The sequence below is a fragment of the Vicia villosa genome, unplaced genomic scaffold, assembly GCF_029867415.1.
Source record: "Vicia villosa cultivar HV-30 ecotype Madison, WI unplaced genomic scaffold, Vvil1.0 ctg.000278F_1_1, whole genome shotgun sequence".
NCBI lineage: Eukaryota > Viridiplantae > Streptophyta > Magnoliopsida > Fabales > Fabaceae > Vicia > Vicia villosa.
Window position 1 is genome coordinate 702,900 of NW_026705117.1, and position 22,764 is coordinate 725,663.

Below are 22,764 nucleotides of genomic sequence, written 5' to 3' on the forward strand. Positions count from 1 at the left end.
CAAAAACATTGTGCGATACAATCCGAAATCCGAACAAAACAAAACAAAACACGTCAAACAAAACAAAAACATGTTATTCTGCCCGACGAGCGTTACAAAATACACATCAAACAAAATAAAAACACGTTATTCTTCTCGACGAGCGAACTCCTCCGAATGAAGATAATTATACCAATCTTCATCCCACTCAGTATCAGAACCATCAGCGTTGATCACGCCTGAAGGCTGAGCCTGCGCGTCCGAGCCATGGACTCCCAGGGGACGAGAAGCAGAACCAGTCAAAAGCTTCTTCTTCTCCTTCACCTCCTTCACCTCCTTCACCTCCTTCTTTGAAGAACCCTTTCTTCCTTTAGCGCCCTCTTTAGAAGACGCAGTCCTGCGTGCTTGTTGGTTGTCTGACATGTTCCTGTAAACAGTTGAAATCGATTAATATGCGAGACAAAATAAAAAACAAAAAAATTTGAACTTCTGATACAATTCGGAAGTTCATTTCCGAAAACTGGGAGGGAGGTGTTTTCGGAAATGAACTTCCGAAACACCCCTGCGATGCACTTTTCTGCAACTTCCATGGCAGACCCCTAAACCAAAATTCAAACCAAATCAAAATGCTTCTAAACAACCTAAATACTACTAACAACCTAACCATATATCATTTATGCAATTAAAACCCTAAATAACATGCATTTCAATAATAGATCTAAAAATTTCAAAACTTACAAAGTGTTAGGATTGAGGGCTTTTGAATGTTGTTTAGCATTGTGATTGGAGCCTTGATGCAGCTTTGGAATTCTGTTTGCACAAATTTTCGCCTTTGCCACTTTTTGTTTTGATTTAGGGTAAATGATTGGGGGAGGGGGAGTGTTTTGATAAATCTGTAGAAATCGCAGTATTTCGGAAGTTCACTTCCGAAATAATGTTTTCGGAAATGAACTTCCGAAATAAGTCAATTTTTAAAAAAAAAAACGCTTTCGGAAATGAACTTCCGAAGCAGGGGTATTTTGGTATTTTCGCTGGGGGTGACCCCCATAGGGAGGTGGCCAAAGAAATTTTCAAATTTAATTTATGGCTGAATATGAAAGCAAAATAACCCCTGCGGGGTGGTCTAGTGATTGAGGTTAGGGTCTTAAGAGTGTGTTTCTCTCAAGGTCTCAAGTTTGAATCCCATTAGGTGCAAACAATTTATGTGTTGGGTCAGTCCATATATAGCTTCACTTGGGATTGATCCCTTAGATTAATCGGTCGTACCGGATACTAAGATTTTTATAAAAAAAAACAATGGAAGCAAAATTGATGAAAAATGTTGTTTGGAAAGAAAAAAAACACGAAGTTATATATATGTGACCAACTAACAACAATATGCCATGATTCTTAAATAGCACTTGACTTGTTGACCCATCACTAATATTAAGACAATTATACATTCTTAGCAATTCTTTAAACTAAACCTTCATACCATTTATCATTACTGAAATCCAATTTAGGGCTGAATATTTCAATTTTTATAGAACACAATTAAAACCAAAATCAATTGAATTTTCAAAGAAGAAGCAACAACAATCCACTCACATTGGTGGCATGGTCACAAAGAGAAAATTAACCAAACATTTTCTCTATTTCCACTTCTTTTTCTTCAATGCTACACCTTATCTTCTTTTTCATTTTCCTCTTCAATTAACAAGGCATGTTTTGAATTTAAAAAAAAAAAAAAGAAAAAAAGAAAAGAAGGGCATGTTTTCAAGTCGACAGAGACAACATGATGACAGTTAAAAAATTGCGGGTTGTGCTTTTATCCTCCCGTCGCTTTTCTATTTTCATCTTCTTCTTTGGTAAAATTGAGCATGTAGTAGAATTTAAATAATTAAATTTATCATACGCTTGAAAATGAGCGAAAGTCACTCTAAAATTCCCACTAGAGAACCCGGATCCAATAACTTATTATGTGTAGGGGTGTTCATGGGTTGGGTAAACCCAATAAATCTAGTAAAACTCATCTAAATCGATCCAAAAAAGTGGGTTAGGTCGGGTTATTGGGTGAATACGGTTTTTAAAAATGAAAACCCATTCAAAATAATTGGGTTATGGGTAAAATCACACCCAACTCATAAAACCCATGGGTTACTGAGTGACTATATTTTTTCTCTTTTTTTTGTAATTTGACAAGTGATGACTTTGATGTTTTTAATTTTGCTTTATTTAATTTCAACTTTTTGAAGATCTTTTATTTAGTAAGTAATGATTTTAACTTATTTAGGACGCCACATTTTGATTATTTTGATGCTAATTCTAATAAATTGCAAGTAGTTTATGCAATTCTAGGTTTTACTAATGTAACTTTGGTTTTTACAAACATATGTTTATGATAAATTTCATTATACATTTTGACATTTGATGTTAAAAAAAAAATATGTTAAGCTATTTATTAAGAAAAAATATAACATATCATTAATAATTATATAAGAAAAAATAATATTGAGTAACCCATTACCCAACCCAATCCAACCCATAAATTTGTGGTTTTACCCAAACCAACCCAATGATATTGTGGGTGGTTATTTTTCCTCATCCAAACCAGTGTACCATGTACGAGTTGGATTATGGTTTTGGCTAAATTCAACTCAAACCGACCCATGAACACCCCTACTTATGTGCTCTTTGTTTCTTACATGCTCATCTAAATAAGTGGGGTATACCACAAAGATATTATGATGTCAGAATGGAGCTTAAGTGAGGTATGAAGTGAATGATCATACATGAAATTATCCTCCTATTTATAATGACTTAAACTCATGTACACTCCTTACTCATTGTTATCTCCACTCATGTGACACCTGCAGCTAAGTTAGGATGGATGTTAGACATCGGTGCCAATTGTAATTTCTTGCATGATTGACTTCTTGAATTTATTTCACATGGCACATGTATTGAAGAGTAATTCAATATTCAGAAGATGGACTGATCTTCTGATGGTTACTCAGAAGATAGTATTGACCAGAAGATGTTATCTGGGTCCCATTAGCTTAGTTGTTTAGTAGTAAGGGTACTTTAGTATTTTTGTAGTACTGTACTGTTTGTACCTTAGACTTGTTCATTAAGTTTACTGTTTTAGGGCTTATGTGGCAAGATTTTCTTTTCTTATAAATACCCTTGTAATAGCTATCATTAATAGTAGAATACAACATTTATTCTCTCATCTCTTTTGCGCCGTTATTCTATTATTCTCTTTGTCACCATCTTTATTCATTGTGCACCAACAATTGGTATCTAGAGCTCCGGTTCCAAACACAGGGAAACACGAGTGAACGTGAGTTTGTGTGACTGTGTGATTGATTTTGTTTCTGGGAAACAAAGTTGTGTTGAATCACATTTTGCTTGATTGTTTGTGGGTTGGGAAACACTGTGTGAGTGTGAGTGAAATCTGTTTTTGTCTGCACAAGTTTAAAGATGAGTGGAAGCAACTTGAATACCAAACTTCCAGTTCTTGATGGTAAAAACTGGAATAGATGGATGATTCAAATGCGTGTATTATTTGGTGCTCAAGATGTTCTAGATCTTGTCACTGGAGGATATATTCCGGTTGCAGCGGATGCAACGGAAGAACAAAGAGAAGCGCAGAGAGAGACGAAGAAGAGAGACCAAAATGCGTTGTTCTTCATCCATCGATGTGTGGATGTGAATGTGTTTGAGAAGATTGCTGATTCTATGACGTCAAAGGAGGCGTGGGATATACTGGTCAGGTGTTACGGTGGTGACGTATCAGTGAAGAAGGTGAAGCTTCAATCCCTGAGAAAGCAATATGAGAATCTCAACATGAAGAACAATGAGAAAGTCTCTGAGTATATCTCTAGAGTGATTGTGATCACTAATGAGATGAAGGCTTGTGGAGAAACTCTTTCTGAACAAGTAATCATTGAGAAGATATTGAGGTCACTTACTCCTCAATTTGATTATATTGTTGTATCCATTGAACATTCTAAAGATCTGGAAACCATGAGAATATAAGAGTTGCAAAGCAGTTTAGAAGCACAAGAGTTGCGTCTGACTGAGAGAACTTCTGAGAGAGAAGTTGAGCAAGCTCTGAAGGCTTCTTTTGTCAAGAAGGACCAGAAGCATAGACGTGGTGATAGATTCCAGAAGGAAGCCTCAACTTTTGATGAGAAGAGATATCAGAAGGGAAAGGATAAGAAGAAAGTTCAATGTTACTGTTGCAAACAGTTTGGCCATTTTGCTAGAGATTGTTTGGCAAACAAAGGAAGGAGGTCAGAAGAAGCAAATATAGCCAGAGGAGGATCAGATGATGAACCTGTGCTATTGATGGCTTCAGAGTCGGACAAAAGATGTTCGTCAGAATGGTGGTATATGGACACTGGGTGTTCAAATCACTTGATTGGAAACAAACAATGGCTGATAGACTTTGACTCTGAAAGGAGGACAAAGATCAGATGTGCTGATGATAAGTACCTATATGCAGAAGGTATGGGAAATGTCAAAGCCAAAGTGAAGAATGGAAAGACTGTTCTGATCAAGGATGTTTGGTATGTTCCTGGAATCAGAAGCAATCTGATGAGTGTGGGTCAGCTCATTGAGAAAGGTTTCTCAGTTGTTATGAAGAACAACCTCTTGAAGTTGTATGATTCCAATCAGAAGTTGATTATGCAATCTGAACAGGGAATCAACAGAACATTCAAGGTGAATGTAGAAACAGCTGAAACAGAGTGTCTGAGTGCTGAAGGCTCAGAAGGTGATAGTAAGCTGTGGCACAAGAGGTTGGGGCACTTGAACTATAGAAGTCTGGGGCATCTAAGTTCTAAGAAGATCGTACGTGGCATTCCTAAGATTATAAAGCCTGAGAAGTCATGTGAGGTATGCATGAAAGGCAAACAACCCAGATTGCCATTTGTATCAGAAGTTGCTCCAAGAGCAAAGCATGCTCTGGGAGTAGTGCACTCTGATGTGTGTGGACCATTTCCAGAACCTTCACTTGGAGGAAATAGGTATTTTGTGTCTTTTGTGGATGAGTTCACAAGAATGACGTGGGTAATTCTCATTAAGTTTAAGAATGAGGTGTTTACAGAATTCCAGAAGTTCAAGGTGAAGGCTGAGAAGCAGAGTGGTCAGAAGATAAAGATTCTCAGAACGGATGGTGGAGGCGAGTATAACTATACAGAATTCCAGAAGTTCTGTGATGATAATGGAATTGAGCATGAAGTTACTGCTCCTTATACTCCTCAACACAATGGTCTTGCTGAACGTAGAAACCGTACTTTGCTTGATATGGCGAGAAGTATGCTTAAAGAGAAGAAGCTTCCTCATAATCTATGGGGAGAAGCTGTTGCTACTGCAGCATATGTGCTCAACAGGTGTCCAACGAAGAGGCTGAAGGAAATTGTTCCTTTAGAGAAGTGGACTAAAGAGAAACAGAGTGTTAGTCATCTGAATATTTTTGGTTTTGTGTGTTACAAACACGTTCCAGAAGCTAGAAGGAAGAAGCTGGATGATAGAAGCAAAGTGATGTTATTGGTGGGGTACCACAGTACAGGTGCATACAAGCTCTATTGTCCAGAGACTAACAAAGTTGAAGTCAGCAGAGACGTCATTGTGAAGGAATCAGAAGTTTGGGATTGGAGAAAGTCTCAACCAACTTCTGATGTAGAGATAACTTTTGAAGAAAAGTTAGAGTCAGAAGATGAAGAATCTTCTGAAGACGAGTCAGAAGATGAAGCATCTTCTGAAGATGAGTCAGATGGAGAATCTGATTCTGATCCAGATTCTGATGATGATCCAGAGTCTGGTGGTAGTCATGATTCTGGAAGGGAAAACTCTGAAGACATAGGGTCTGGAGGACAAGCTTCTGGAGATGATCATGGAGGTGGTGACTCTGGAGTAGCTGACTCTGAAGTAGCTCAGCGACCACAAAGAGTCAGAACTATACCAAGAAGGTTTGCAGATTTTGACATGTTGCAAGACACAGAAGTTGACTCAGAAGGAGAGGTCATTCAGTGCGCCATGTTAGTAGATTCTGAACCAGTGAGTATAGAAGAAGCGCTCAAGAAGAAGGTCTGGTTGAATGCCATGAAAGAAGAACTTGAGGCTATAGAAAGAAACAAAACTTGGAAGCTGACAGAACTTCCAAAGAAGAAGAAAGCCATCAGCGTCAGATGGGTTTTCAAAGTAAAGCTGAAGCCAGATGGATCAGTTGGTAAACACAAAGCAAGGCTAGTGGCTAGAGGTTTTCTTCAGAAACCTGGACTAGATTACTTTGAGGTGTTTGCTCCTGTAGCTAGACATGAAACAATCAGACTGGTGATTGCGTTAGCTGTGAACAGAGGTTGGTCCTTGATGCATCTGGATGTAAAGTCTGCATTTCTGAACGGTCCATTACAAGAGGAGGTATACGTGTCACAACCCCCTGGCTTTGTGAAAAAGAATAAGGAAGGGATGGTGTACAAATTACACAAAGCTCTGTATGGATTGAAGCAAGCGCCCAGAGCTTGGAATTTGAAAATTGATTCATTTTTCAAGAAGCAAGGGTTTCAGAAGTGTGAGATGGAATATGGAGTTTATGTGCAACATTCTGGAAGCAATATGATTCTGTTGTGTCTTTATGTTGATGACATATTTCTTACGGGGAGTTGTCCAGAAGATCTGATGAAGTTCAAGAAGGTGCTGATGAATGAGTTTGAGATTACAGACCTTGGGAAAATGTCATATTTTCTAGGGATGGAGATTCTGTACTCAGAATATGGTATCATTCTGCATCAGTTGAAGTATGAGTTAGAACTTCTGAAGAAATTCAAGTTGGAGAATTGCAAAGCTGCTGTTACACCGTCAGAAGTGAATCAGAAGTTGGACTTACGGTATTCAAACAGCTGGTTGGTTCTCTAAGGTGTTTGTGTAATACCAGACCTGATATATGCTATGCAGTTGGATTGGTTAGTAGGTTCATGAGTAAACCTAAGTGGTCCCATTACCAACCTGCTGTCAGAGTCTTGAGATATGTCAAGGGAACTCTGAAGTTTGGCATATTGTTTCCTTCTGGGAGAAAGGAAGAATCAGAGTTATTGAGTTATTCTGATTCTGATTGGTGTGGAGACAGAGTTGATAGAAGGAGTACTTCTGGATATTTGTTCATGTTTCTGGGAGGCCCTATCTCTTGGAGTTCCAAGAAGCAACCTGTTGTTGCTCTATCAACCTGTGAAGCTGAGTACATCGCAGGCGCTGTAGCTGCATGTCAAGCTGTGTGGCTTCTGAATCTATTAGAAGACCTGAAGATTAGGGTGAAGAAGCCTCTGAAGCTGATGATTGATAACAAGTCTGCAATCAATCTTGCCAAGAATCCGGTGTTAAACGGAAGAAGCAAGCATATTGAGACTAAGTATCATTTCTTGAGAAGCCAAGTCCAGAATGGAACATTAGAAGTTGTGCACTGTAGCACTCAGAAGCAAGTGGCAGATTTTCTGACGAAGGCGATCAAGACGGATCAATTTCTGCTCTTGAGGGATGGAATTGGCGTTGTCAGTTTTGATTGAAGAATATGAATTAAGGGATGGTATTGAAGAGTAATTCAATATTCAGAAGATGGACTGATCTTCTGATGGTTACTCAGAAGATAGTATTGACCAGAAGATGTTATCTGGGTCCCATTAGCTTAGCTGTTTAGTAGTAAGGGTACTTTAGTATTTTTGTAGTACTGTACTGTTTGTACCTTAGACTTGTTCACTAAGTTTACTGTTTTAGGGCTTATGTGGCAAGATTTTCTTTTCTTATAAATAGCCTTGTAATAGCTATCATTAATAGTAGAATACAACATTTATTCTCTCATCTCTTTTGCGCCGTTATTCTATTATTCTCTTTGTCACCATCTTTATTCATTGTGCACCAACAACATGAAGTATGATGACATCTTATGACACATTTGTTTGAATGTTTGAGAGTATGGAATAATACAAAAGGTGAAAACCGACTAAAAACAACTCATACTTAGAGTGTCGTCAAATCCAATGTTTGAACATTTTAACCGTGTGTTTAACCCCTACGATGTTGTGTTATATTCTGGAAAGTATGGTGATTGCAAATATTGTATATGTTTTTTTTTTTTAATAATTTTTTTATATCAAATAAAATTTATACAAAAATATTAAACTTATCCTTCTTCAAAACTCCATCAGGTATCATCTCTAAACTCGAATCATTTTTTAAACATTTTTTATGGAGAGGAAGTGAGGAGGCGAGGAAAATTAACTGGATAAAATGGAATAAAATTTGTAGACCTGTAGAAGAGGGTGGGGTGGGAATAAAGAACTTGAGAGATTTTAATTTCGTGTTACTAGGTAAGTGGGTCTGGAAAATTAGGAAGGAGAGGAGTGGTCTATGGATCAAAGCTTTGACAGATCGATACGGTGGCACCGAGGGTATACTTTGAACGAGTGATAAATTTAGTTCATTATGGTGGAAAGACATTTGTACTCTAGACATAGGGGTTCGAGAAAACGCAGAGGAGTATTCGATGAAGGAGAGTTATAATGCGCGGCGAGCGAAAAATAGAATTGAGACCTCTAGAGAGTGGCCTGAGATTTGGCTCAAGTCGGTGCCGTCAAAACATCGTGCCTAGTATGGCGGCTTTTTCACAATAGGCTGCCAACTAAGGATAACTTAGTTAGAAGAGGAGTCATAGTTCATGAGAGTAACAAGTGCGTGGGAGGTTGCAATGTAGTTGAAACGGGCTCTCACCTTTTCTTTGAGTGTACTAGCTCTGCAGGTTTATGGTCCCGTGTCATCATGTGGTTTGGAGTACTAGCGGTGCTGCCTATTGATGGCTGGGAGCATTTTGATCAATTTGGTGCGCTCATTGGGAATGGAAGAAATATAGTATCAAGAGTTAGAACGGTATGGTTCGCCTGCATATGGATTATTTGGAAAGCAAGAAATAAATTTATTTTCAAGAACAAGACAACAACATCGGACCAAATGTTTGAAGGAGTACAAAGGATGTCTTGGTTCTGGTTATGCTACAAGCAGAAATCTCTTCGATGTAATGTGCAGCACTGGCATCAGACCCAAGGAGAATTCTTAGTTAGGCTTTGCTATTGGGTCCAAGGGTGAAAGTTGCGGTTCAGGATAGCTGTTGCAGGCTATGTGTGAAAAGTAGTGTTTTGAAATTGTGGCATATCGGTTATTTGCAGCTCTTTGTTTGAATCACACTGTTTCTAGGGGATGTGGAGTATAGGACCCGAGTTGAGATGCAATTCTGATATTGTCTTTTGTCTGTTGCGAACAAGAGTTTGGTGTAGAGTCTTTGTTGACTGTGGCATGCGTGAGTCGAAATGTAGCGGCAGTTTGAGCATAAGAGGCACCGGTTCGGATCTTGATATCGAGGTTGCGGGGAGATATCAATATTTTTCTGTTGGAGGTGCAGAGGCAGTGGTGCAAGTTTCGTTTCCAGCAGTATTATCAGTTTGGCTGCAATTGTTGAAAATTCCAATCTTGAATCAGTGGTGCTGCTACATAGTTATGCAGTTAGTATATTATTATTCCAGTATAAGGTTTTGAATCTGTTTGTTATATAAATTTTTTTAACATGTATTAAACTTATTTGTAATAATGGTGGTGAGTGCCTAAGAGGGAGTAGTTTAGTGGGTCTTTTTTCTGGTGGAATATTTATTGCCTGTAGTTGAAAGGGACAGACTTTGTATTGTTGCTGAATCACCTTGTGCACAACTTGTGCCTGGGTTGTTCTTTTAATTTATTTTTCTTTTTCAAAAAAAAAATTATCTTAAAAACTAGTTTCATAGACTTAAGAGATACATCATTTCTATTCATAAGTCTTTGAACTCTCTGTAAAAGATCAACTTCTTCTGGTGTTAGGAAACCAAAAGTGTCAAAGACAAATGTTATAAAAACATATTAATTGTTGGAATATGATTTCTCATGTTTGACCACTTTACTTAAAGTAGTTTTGAGAACTGTCTGTCCCACAGTAAAGCCACCAGCCCTCAATTCCACGAGTGGAGAAACTCCTGTCAAGTCCACACAAGCATGTTTCGCTCCTACCCACCTGTACATCAGAACATCTATTGGCCTAAGTGTCGATCTTCCCTCAAGTGGGTCTGTCAAAAAATTCATAGGCGTCTCTTTCTTCACAAATACTCCAACACGTCAAAATATATCAAACAGGACCTCCCTAACAAGCTCATGTCGATATTTGAAGCTTGTAAGCTCCCTATAATGAATCACGTGTTTACCAAATGTATTCATACATTCCTTACGGCAAACAGGAAGAACCTCATCAATCAGAAAGAAAGGAATCATAAGGCGGTATCTTAGGATAGTACGATACTCCACTGGTGACATATGTTGGCCCAACTCATTAATAGAAATATCAAGGAGAAAGTCTTGAGCATGTGCGACTTGCAAACAACCAAAAACTGTCTTTTGCCTTATGCTCATGTGAAACTTTAGATCCATGTCCTTAACAGTTTTACTAAAAAGGGCACTTGCCAAAACATGTTATGCTTTAAGAGGACGGTGCCCTTGCTAGTAAAATTGCTAAGGTCAAAATCTGGAATCGCAACACTAAGACCATCCAAAGCTTTGTCGAAATCTGATTCCATACCATACACCCCACTGCCTCTCAATATATGATCTTTTAACACCCAAGATTGGGCCTTAGAAGCCAAAAAAGCGTACGAGGCAACCTCTACTGCCGAGTACAGACTCAAACCCCCAACTCTAACAGGAAAAGAAGCCGCCCTCATTGAATGTCCCCGAAGAAAGGACCTCCACAAACCACAGTGTCTTCAACTACCCTTCGCAACTCTTTATCAAATCAAATATAGTTGCTTCATCCATATGATTAAGTTAACGCGTTCTTAGGACAAAAAATAATTTGGCAATACCAATGTAGGATCAAAGTAGAAGAAGCTCATTTTGGGATCCCTTAGTTATGGTAGAAGGTGTATTAGTTCAATAGCCCTAAATGCTCTCTTCATGGATAACCCCTTAATAAAACGTTTATCTCGACGAACAACTCATCCAAGCAACTTCATCCCTAACATCTGCCTTCAAATGTTCAATGGGAACAAATTCTCACGAAGTTTACTACAATCACATAAAGGCCAAAAGATCTCAGCCTTAAGAATATTCAATTCGAGACCTAATCTTGAACGTGTCTCCCGAATGATACTAAGAGCTTTAGCCATCTCCTGTGAATCCCATATAATAATCTCTCCATCAAGAAACCAGGAATGAAAAAGCTTACAATTCTCTTTAACCTGATGAGTGAGCGGGTGTAACACAATGGCAAAAAGGAACGGCCCAAACGAGTCACCTTGTTGCACTCTGGTGGATGATATAATATTCATACCCCTAAGGTACAACCTTGCTGCTTAGCTATAAAGAAACTAAACCCACAAAGAAATACATGGGCATTTGACCCTTACCTCATGCAATAGGGATAATCGATCTACCATGTTGAAAGCATTCGAGAAATCTATAATTAGCATAGCCAAGGAACCATCTCTGTGTCGCTTGCATAACACCCTATTGGCACTATGCGAAATACCCTCAACACCACTCAATATCCCAACCCCAAATTGAAAGTCATTGAGATAACGTGCCACATCTTTACTGACCCCTTTCATAGTAACCTTGGATACCCACTGCCTCCAAATAGAACCCATAATAATTTTTATATCCCACCACTAGGCTTTAATAACGACGTCAAAGGAGCAGAGGCAACCAGCTCCGCTAATATTTCAAAAAGGAAATAGTTAGGCACCAGAAAGCCCCACCATTGGATCATTTCAAAGAATTTATCGGCCTAAACTTCTACGGTGTTATTATCTACACTCCATGTAATGATCACACATTATATGAAAATTCCATAATGTCCCTCGTGTCCTCCAAATTTTAAAATACCAATGCACCTATTATACGCCAAATGACTTCATTAGAGTGACGACCCATTTTTGCTAAAAAAAATGGTCCAAATTCCAATCACTGGATTAACCTTGCTTGCATATTTTTTGTCTTTCCTTAATAATTGGGAAAAACACACTTCTGAAATCCAATACTCGAATTAACCCCATGATTAAATTTGTACTCTGGATGTTGGCTTGTGGGTCTCTAGGTATACCTTTCATATACCCTAACTTCCGCATCACTCGCGCGAAGGATAGAAAAACACTTAGAAAGGGGGGGTTTGAATAAGTGTAGCTTTAAAAACTTGACAGATAAAAATAAATTGCACAGTTATTTTTATCCTGGTTCGTTGTTAACTAAACTACTCCAGTCCACCCCCGCAGAGATGATTTACCTCAACTGAGGATTTAATCCACTAATCGCACGGATTACAATGGTTCTCCACTTAGTCAGCAACTAAGTCTTCCAGAGTCTTCTGATCACACACTGATCACTCCAGGAACAACTGCTTAGATACCCTCTAAGACTTTTCTAGAGTCTACTGATCCACACGATCACTCTAGTTACAACCTGCTTAGATAACCTCTAAGACTTTCCTAGAGTATTCTGATCCACACGATCACTCTAGTTCCTTACAACTTAATGTAATCAATTCTAAGAGTTTACAAATGCTTCTTAAAAGCGATAATCACAAACTGTGATATTTCTCTTAACGTTTAAGCTTAATCTCACTAATATATTACAACAGCAATGTAGTGAGCTTTGATGAAGATGAAGATTCTGAGCTTTGATTTGAACAGAGTTTAAGCAAGTTGATTTGAGTTGTTTTTGGTGCAGAATCGTTAACCTTGCTTCACTTCAGAACTTCATATTTATAGGCGTTTGGAGAAGATGACCGTTGAGTGCATTTAATGCTTTGCGTGTTCCGTACAGCATCGCATTTAATGTTATACGCTTTTGTCAACTACCTCGAGCCTTGTTCACGCTGTGTCTACTGACGTAGCCTAGAATAGCTTTTAACGTTCCTTTTGTCAGTCAGCGTAGCTTGCCACTTGTACTTCCTTCTGATCTGATGTTTGTAAATACAACGTTTGAATATCATCAGAGTCAAACAGCTTGGTGCATAGCATCTTCTGATCTTCTGACCTTGAAGTGCTTCTGAGCGTGATACCATCAGAACTTCAGTGCTTCTGTTCTCTTGTTCTTCTGATGCTTCCATAGACCCATGTTCTGATTCTGCTTCGACCATCTTCTGATGTCTTGCCAGACCATGTTCTGATGTTGCATGCTGAACCCTTTGAGACAAAGCTTCTGAGCGCTGAATTATGCGTACTCTTTATATATTTCCTGAAAAGGAAATTGCATTGGATTAGAGTACCATATTATCTTAAGCAAAATTCATATTATTGTTATCATCAAAACTAAGATAATTGATCAGAACAAATCTTGTTCTAACAATCTCCCCCTTTTTGATGATGACAAAAACATATATAAATGATATGAATTTGCGATCAGAAAGAACAGACGGCAAAAGACAAATTACACAGCTATAGCATAAGCATATGAATATGTCTCCCCCTGAGATTAACAATCTCCCCCTGAGATAAATAATCTCCCCCTGAAATAAATACTCGAAGAACTTTAATAAAAGACTTCCCTGATTATTTCGGTAGAGACGATCATATAAGCTTCTTGTCTTCAGAGAATTCATAGCTTCTGACTTCTGCTTCCATTGGACAGCTTCAGAACTAGAATTTCTTTAGATCCCTAGAACACTCACAGCTTCTGATTCCTGCTTCCATCTAGGACAGCTTCAGAACTTGAATTTCTTTGATCTTCTGAACATTCACAGCTTCTGACTTCTGCTTCCATCTAGGACAGCTTCAGAACTTGAATTTCTTTGATCTTCTGAACATTCACAGCTTCTGATTTCTGCTTCCATTTAGGACAGCTTCAGAACTTGAGTTTTCTGGATCTTTAGAACATTCGCAGCTTCTGATTTCTGCTTCCCTCGGATAGCTTCAGAGCTTTGAATTTCTACCAACATCACTTCATGCTAGATTTGTATCAGAACATTGTTGAATGTACCAGAGCATCATCTGAGCATCTCTACATCCTGAAATGTTACAGAACAAAAACTAAACGACAAAAGTCAGCATGAACGAGTTAGAACATAAAATGTATATTCGAACACATTATATGTATCAGAGCCATATAGGCTAAAATAATGTATCAGAGCAAATAGAATTTTGTCAGATCAAATAGAAAAATATGGATCAAATTCTATTATCAGTGCTTCTGATCTCTGAAGCTTGACAGCACTCAGCTTGCTTCAGTTTCCATGGTTTTGCTTCTTGTGTTTGCTTTGAAGATTCTCTTCACTTCTTTATACCTGCAAAACACTTAAACCATATAGAACTTGCAGTTCTTGTTAGTAAATGTGTGGGAGCCTTACCCAGCAACTGATAGATTAATCAAATCATTTATCATTTATCTTCTCCCCCTTTTTGTCATAACATCAAAAAGAATATTTCAAAAGATTCAGATGATATAAAACGACAAATAAAATCACTGGAATGTAAATGCAAAGAAACATTTCATTGATAATCAAACGAAGGATTACAGAAGAGGAATGCAGGAAAACAGATGCAACAAGGAAAGAAAACTACAAAGACCAAAAGACTAAGATCCTAGCCTACGCAAAATCCGTGCCAGAACATCATGAATCCCGCCAGTGCTTGTAGCTTGCCTTGTCATGAAGGAGCGAAACTCAGCATTGGCTGCTTCTTGCGCGTCCAAGCGAGAAGCCAGCAAAGCTTGATTCTGATGAAGAGTTTCCAAGGTCTCCATCAGAGCTGAGGTTTCACCAGAAGAAGAGGCACCAGTATTTCTGCCAAGAGGGACAGCAATCTCAGCAGGGTGATCTTCTGGGAGATCTACAGCTTGTGCATCTACCATTTCCTCATCTGAGTCTGACTCAGAAGTAGCCTTAGCATATTCTGGTTCAGGCAGCTCAGAAGTTCCAGCTTCCAACGCTTGAAGAATAGCTGCTAGGTTTGTTGGAGGAGTAGGACCAGCAACTTCAGCACGATAAACCACTACTAGAAAGACCATGTGAGGTGCTTTTTCAGAAGGGTTCATTCTGAACCAGTTGAACAGCCACTGAAAATCTCCAGTCAGCACAGGAAACCATGGTTTCCACACCACGATGTCTCTGCAGAGATTTTCTTCTTCCAACTCATCTGCAGGTATCTTCTTCTCAAGAACACTTCTGTTCCCGATGAGATGGTGACGGCTGCTTTCACTAGCTTCCAGCCGAAGACCACGAATACCAGGAGCTTCAGACATGATCCTTCTCTGAGTGTCTGTAGCCTTATCCAGAAAATCCTGACGAAAGGTATTCCAAAGGTTGTTTGTAGCATACTCATCCAGATGGTTAAGGTGAGCAGCACCTAGAATCTCCAGCCAGCCATTTACATCAGAATGTAAAAGCTCCAGATATGATTGAGTGGTAGGGGTTGGAGGGTTGACGGTGAACCTGGAGTCGGGAAGAACAACACTATAGGGATTAGGTGTTCTGGTGGGAAAAGGGTGTGAGAGAGATGAAGAAATATCTGATGGAAGGGTTGAAGGAGAGGAGATATCAGATGGTGAAGAAGATGGTTCCGAGAGGATGAATGAGGAGGAAGAGGTGGTGGAGGTCTTTGAAGAGGGAGGTGATTGAGGGGTACCGTCAAGGGGTTGATACACTTTGAGAGGGTCATAGGTGATCCTTACTCTTTTTGGTTTGGTCTCTGGTTCAGCAGTCGCCTTTCTCTTTTGTTTCCGATCATTTTCTTGATTCCCAGAGCTTGACGATGGATTCATGATGGATTTGCAGATATTGGAGACTGCTAGGGTTTATGATATGAATGCAAAGAGAGAGAACGAAAAAGAAACTGTATGCAAAGTGAGAGAAATATAAGAGGGAAAAGAAACGTTTGAAGAATATAAAAAGAAAACTGAAAGGGAGTTAATGATGAAAAGCATTTAATGTTACGTGACATGAGGAGAGATAATAAAGACAAAAGACGTGATTTGCACAGTTACCTAAGTAGACGTCCCCTCAACTGCACGCACGCTTGTCCAGGAATAGTGAACACGTGTTTACCATCTGGATAGCCAGTTACAGCTGTTTTGCTTCTAAAGAGATTCTGAATCAACTTAGACAATGAAACGTTAGTAGTAACTGAATCACAATTTCTAATTGATTTTAATCAGAACTTCTTAAGAAAAGTTTTCATTTCAGAAGATACCCTTATATAAGAACTTCTCGTCTTCTAATTTTGAGCTTGTTTCTGAAGACTCATTTTGTACCGATTATATTGAATCCATCTGGTCTAGGAACAAGATCCCAAACATCATTCCTTGTAAACTGATTCAGTTCTTCTTGCATAGCAATTATCCAGTCTGGATCTTCTAGAGCATGATCAACAGAAGTTGGCTCGATCAAAGATACAAGACCTAATTGACAATCTGCATTGTTCTTAAGGAATGCTCTTGTTCTGATTGGATCATCCTTCTTTCCAAGAATGACATCTTCTGAATGACCAGAGATGAGTCTGGATGATCTCCTGACAGATGGTTCTTCAGAAATGCTTAGATTCTCCAGAGAAGCTGATACTTGATCTTCCGATTCTTTGCTTCTGAGAGGTTCTGCTTCTGATGCGTTGCTTCTTGGCTCAACAACTTCTGATATATAAATATCACAATCTGCAAAATTATCAAACTGCTTTGGTTTTTCAGAACCAAGCTTATCATCAAACCTGATATTGATTGATTCTTCTACAATCAATGTTTCAGTATTGTATACCCTGTAGCCTTTTGAGCGTTCAGAATATCCAAGAAGGAAACACTTTTGTGCTTTGGAATCAAACTTACCAAGATGATCTTTAGTGTTCAGAATAAAGCATACACATCCAAAAGGATGGAAATATGAAATGTTGGGCTTTCTATTCTTCCACAATTCATAAGGAGTCTTATTTAGAATAGGTCTGATAGAGATTCTATTCTGAATATAACATGCAGTGTTTATTGCTTCTGCCCAGAAATGCTTAGCCATATTGGTTTCATTGATCATGGTTCTGGCCATTTCTTGCAGAGTCCTATTCTTTCGTTCTACAACTCCATTTTGCTGTGGAGTTCTAGGACAAGAGAAATCATGGGCAATACCATTTTCTTTGAAGAATTCTTCAAAGGATCTGTTCTCAAATTCACCACCATGATCACTTCTGACCTTTATGATTTTACACTCTTTTTCAGATTGAATCTGAATGCAGAAATCAAAGAACACTGAATGAGTCTCATCCTTGTGTTTCAAGAATTTTACCCATGTACAGCGGCTATAATCATCTACGATGACTAATCCATATTTCTTCCCTCTGACAGATGCTGTTTTGACTGGGCCAAACAGATCAATGTGCAAGAGTTCTAATGGCCTTGAGGTAGAAACAACATTCTTGGACTTGAATGCAGGTTTGGAGAACTTTCCCTTCTGACATGCTTCACAAAGAGCATCTGATTTGAATTTCAGATTAGGGAGTCCTCTGACCAGATTCAGTTTGTTAATCTGAGAAATCTTTCTCAAACTAGCATGACCTAATCTTCTGTGCCAGACCCACTGCTCTTCAGAAACAGACATAAGACAAGTCACCTTCTGACTCATAAGATCTTGCAGATCTGTCTTATAAATGTTGTTCTTCCTCTTGCCTGTAAATAGGATTGAGCCATCCTTCTGATTTACAGCCTTGCAAGACTCTTGATTAAAGATTATATCATAACCATTGTCACTCAATTGACTGATAGATAAGAGGTTATGTGTTAATCCTTCTACAAGAAGTACATTAGAAATGGAAGGAGAGTTACCAGACTTTATAGTTCCAGAGCCAATTATCTTGCCCTTCTGATCTCCTCCAAACTTGACTTCTCCTCCAGATTTAAGCACCAGGTCTTGGAACATAGACCTTCTTCCTGTCATGTGTCGTGAGCATCCAGAGTCCAGGTACCATGACATGTTGTGCTTTGTCCTTTTTGCAGTCAAGGATATCTCTTCAGAATCTGATTCTGATGTAGATTCTGATCCGTCATCTTCTGTCGCCATCAGCGCACAGTTGGCCTGCTCATCTTCAGAGTCTGAATCATCTTCTGACTCATCCCAGGTTGCCATAAGACTTTTCTTCTTATGAAACTTCTTCTTGGGATTTTCCTTCTGAAGTTTTGGACATTCATTCTTGAAGTGTCCAGGCTCATTGCATTCATAGCACATGACCTTCTTCTTGTCAAATCTTCTGTCATCAGAAGATTCTCCACGTTCAAATTTCTTTGAACTTCTGAAGCCTTTGAACTTCCTTTGCTTGGTCTTCCAGAGTTGATTTAGCCTTCTGGAGATCAAGGACAGTTCATCTTCTTCTTCAGATTCTGATTCTTCAGGATCTTCTTCTCTAGCCTGAAAAGCGTTAGTGCATTTCTTGATATTGGATTTTAATGCAATAGACTTACCTTTCTTTTGAGGCTCATTTGCGTCCAGCTCTATTTCATGACTTCTCAAGGCACTGATAAGCTCTTCCAGAGAAACTTCATTCAGATTCTTTGCAATCTTGAATGCAGTCACCATAGGACCCCATCTTCTGGGTAAGCTTCTGATGATCTTCTTTACATGATCAGCCTTGGTGTATCCCTTGTCAAGAACTCTCAATCCAGCAGTAAGAGTTTGAAATCTTGAAAACATCTTTTCAATGTCTTCATCATCCTCCATCTTGAAGGCTTCATACTTCTGGATTAAAGCTAGAGCTTTAGTCTCCTTGACCTGAGCATTTCCTTCATGAGTCATTTTCAAGGACTCATATATGTCATAGGCCGTTTCCCTGTTAGATATCTTCTCATACTCAGCATGAGAGATAGCATTCAGCAAAACAGTTCTGCATTTATGATGATTCCTGAAGAGCTTCTTCTGATCATCATTCATTTCTTGCCTTGTCAGCTTTACGCCTCTGGCATTTACTGGATGTTTGTAACCATCCATCAGAAGATCCCATAGATCACCATCTAGACCCAGAAAGTAACTTTCCAGTTTATCTTTCCAGTATTCAAAGTTTTCACCATCAAATACTGGTGGTCTAGTATAACCATTGTTACCATTGTATTGCTCAGCAGAGCCAGATGTAGATGCAGGTGGGTCTGTTGGAATTTCACCAGCCATCTTTTACTGAAGCGTTTTTCTCTTCCTGAATCTTTTCTAAACACGGTTAAGTGCTTGCACCTTAGAACCGGCGCTCTGATACCAATTGAAGGATAGAAAAACACTTAGAAAGGGGGGGTTTGAATAAGTGTAGCTTTAAAAACTTGACAGATAAAAATAAATTGCACAGTTATTTTTATCCTGGTTCGTTGTTAACTAAACTACTCCAGTCCACCCCCGCGGAGATGATTTACCTCAACTGAGGATTTAATCCACTAATCGCACGGATTACAATGGTTCTCCACTTAGTCAGCAACTAAGTCTTCCAGAGTCTTCTGATCACACACTGATCACTCCAGGAACAACTGCTTAGATACCCTCTAAGACTTTTCTAGAGTCTACTGATCCACACGATCACTCTAGTTACAACCTGCTTAGATAACCTCTAAGACTTTCCTAGAGTATTCTGATCCACACGATCACTCTAGTTCCTTACAACTTAATGTAATCAATTCTAAGAGTTTACAAATGCTTCTTAAAAGCGATAATCACAAACTGTGATATTTCTCTTAACGTTTAAGCTTAATCTCACTAATATATTACAACAGCAATGTAGTGAGCTTTGATGAAGATGAAGATTCTGAGCTTTGATTTGAACAGAGTTTAAGCAAGTTGATTTGAGTTGTTTTTGGTGCAGAATCGTTAACCTTGCTTCACTTCAGAACTTCATATTTATAGGCGTTTGGAGAAGATGACCGTTGAGTGCATTTAATGCTTTGCGTGTTCCGTACAGCATCGCATTTAATGTTATACGCTTTTGTCAACTACCTCGAGCCTTGTTCACGCTGTGTCTACTGACGTAGCCTAGAATAGCTTTTAACGTTCCTTTTGTCAGTCAGCGTAGCTTGCCACTTGTACTTCCTTCTGATCTGATGTTTGTAAATACAACGTTTGAATATCATCAGAGTCAAACAGCTTGGTGCATAGTATCTTCTGATCTTCTGACCTTGAAGTGCTTCTGAGCGTGATACCATCAGAACTTCAGTGCTTCTGTTCTCTTGTTCTTCTGATGCTTCCATAGACCCATGTTCTGATTCTGCTTCGACCATCTTCTGATGTCTTGCCAGACCATGTTCTGATGTTGCATGCTGAACCCTTTGAGACAAAGCTTCTGAGCGCTGAATTATGCGTACTCTTTATATATTTCCTGAAAAGGAAATTGCATTGGATTAGAGTACCATATTATCTTAAGCAAAATTCATATTATTGTTATCATCAAAACTAAGATAATTGATCAGAACAAATCTTGTTCTAACATCGCGGAGGTAGATGGGGGTACATAACTTGTGACCCACAAGCCAATCATCCAGAGTACAAGGCTATCAACTCCAAGGGTAATATCTATAAGTGATTGTTGAACAACATAAATCAAATATCATATGACAAGATGAGATCAAGAGCAAATCAGAACCAATCAGTCGCCTAATTCCCTCTTAGTGGGATGATCGAGCACACACATGGAAAAGCCTTAAAGTAGTCTTCCACATATGTCTAGTTGATAAAATATGGAAAATACTGGTGGATTCATGCTTGAAAATGGTTCATATGAAATATAAGCGATGGTGTAACACAAGTATTATGAAGTTAATATCAACAAGGAGTGCAAAATATTATCATAAATAGACAGTTGTTTCCTGTCAACTGTCTAGTATTCCATAAAATACCCTCTGCTAACTTGGAGTAGAGGTGCACCAAACAAGAAACCCTTCAATTTTACTCGTGAATTCTCTCCATGCCAATGAATGTATAAGGTAGATAATGTAACACCCAAATTCTACCCATCGAATATTAATAAAATTAGAGTGCGGAAAATTTAATCATACAAAGGATGTCACATTTACTTCACATAAGCAACATACATTAATCATAATTATGCAGATACATAACACTTAGGACCTGGATGAACTTATAGCAACATATTTCATTTCAATTAATCAACTAAACAGCGGAATCATAATTTCTCAACAGTAACAACATCACATATTTTATTCACTGAAAACACTTCGCAACTATTAATATTATTCAACTTCAATTCGCTTAACATATTTATTCGACTAAACAACTTCAATACCAACATGATAATTCATAATTCAACTCAAGGTAATAACAACATTTAAACATAACAACAATCGTCCATCCCCCGAGTGCTACGTATCAGAGCAAGACCCTCTTAGCATTACACAATTGTTAATTATTCTCAAACTCTAGAGTTATTAGTATACTCGTACATACCATTCGTCTTGTCCCTGTAACACCTTATTTTTATTAGATTTTATTTAATTAGGATTATTTGATATTTGATAATTGTTTGTGTGTTTTATTTAATTATTATTTGAATGTTAATTATTTAATTGTGTGGTAATATATCATTTGGCTAATTAATAAATGGTAGAATTATATTAGAATTAGCTATTGGGCTTAGTTGCATTAGAAATGAGAATAGTGGATGGGTTAAGCCCAATGAGATAATAAGAGTTAGAAGATGATTTTATGACTTAACCTAAATTAGAAGAGAAAAGATAGAAAGAAGAGAAAAGAGGCATAAAGAAGAGAAGAGTAACAAAGAGAAGAGGAAGTATATTCTTGAAGAGGGTGGATTAAGAGCTAGAGGTAAGGGTTAGAATCCAAATTCTTTTAGAATCTATGATTGGGTAATGTATGTGTTTGTCTGAATCTCTTCAATCTTTGGAATTTCATGAATATGTATGAACCCTAACTTTTATGCTAATTTCTATGGATTGACATGATTAAACATGATTTTGATGTCTATTTATGTTTGGAAGTGATTGGGAGTAGTGGGCGTGTGATTTCGCAGTTCTGAGTTTACTGCTATTGTTCTGCATAATCGCGGGTCCGCTAAGCGGACGCGAGGCCGCTAAACGGACACTGTAAGTTTTTAAAAAATAAAGAAGGCTCGCTAAGCGGAGCTCAGAAATGTTTCACTACTGTTTTCATCCGCTTGAAGCGGGGTTATTGAAATTTCAATTCCATAAGCGCGCTTGAAGGTCGCTTAGCGGACCTTGTTGTATGGAACTTTTCTAAACTTTGAAATGTTGTATCTTTTGATTCGTAACTCCTTTTTACGTGTCGTTTGAAGCATATTGAAGCTAAAATGATTGTCTACATGATAGAATAGGATTGGTTGGCACTTGTGTAATTAACTATGATTTTGATTATGAATAACATGTAATTATGGATGTATGTTATGGATGAATTGTTTATAATCAATGTTCATGAATGTTGTGATAATGATAATCATAAATTATGTAATTGATTGCTAAATGCTAATTGGTGGTGAGAATTAGATTGCATGTCATGTTGTGTAATGTTGTGCAAAGTGGTAAAGATGTGATTGTGTAGTTTAAGAGATAGAGAGATCGTCTTAAATGCATGAGTCTTAATTTGTTGCACACATACACAAGCATGAGTCTTTGAAAGTGGCAATGTTGGGTAATCTCGCGAAGGTTATTTACTTGTCCCAAATCTAATGCCGAATGAGATTTGTAAGCTTAACGTGGAATGAGGCTTTTGAGGTGGTTATCTAGTCTATAGAGGAAAGACAATCGGCACGA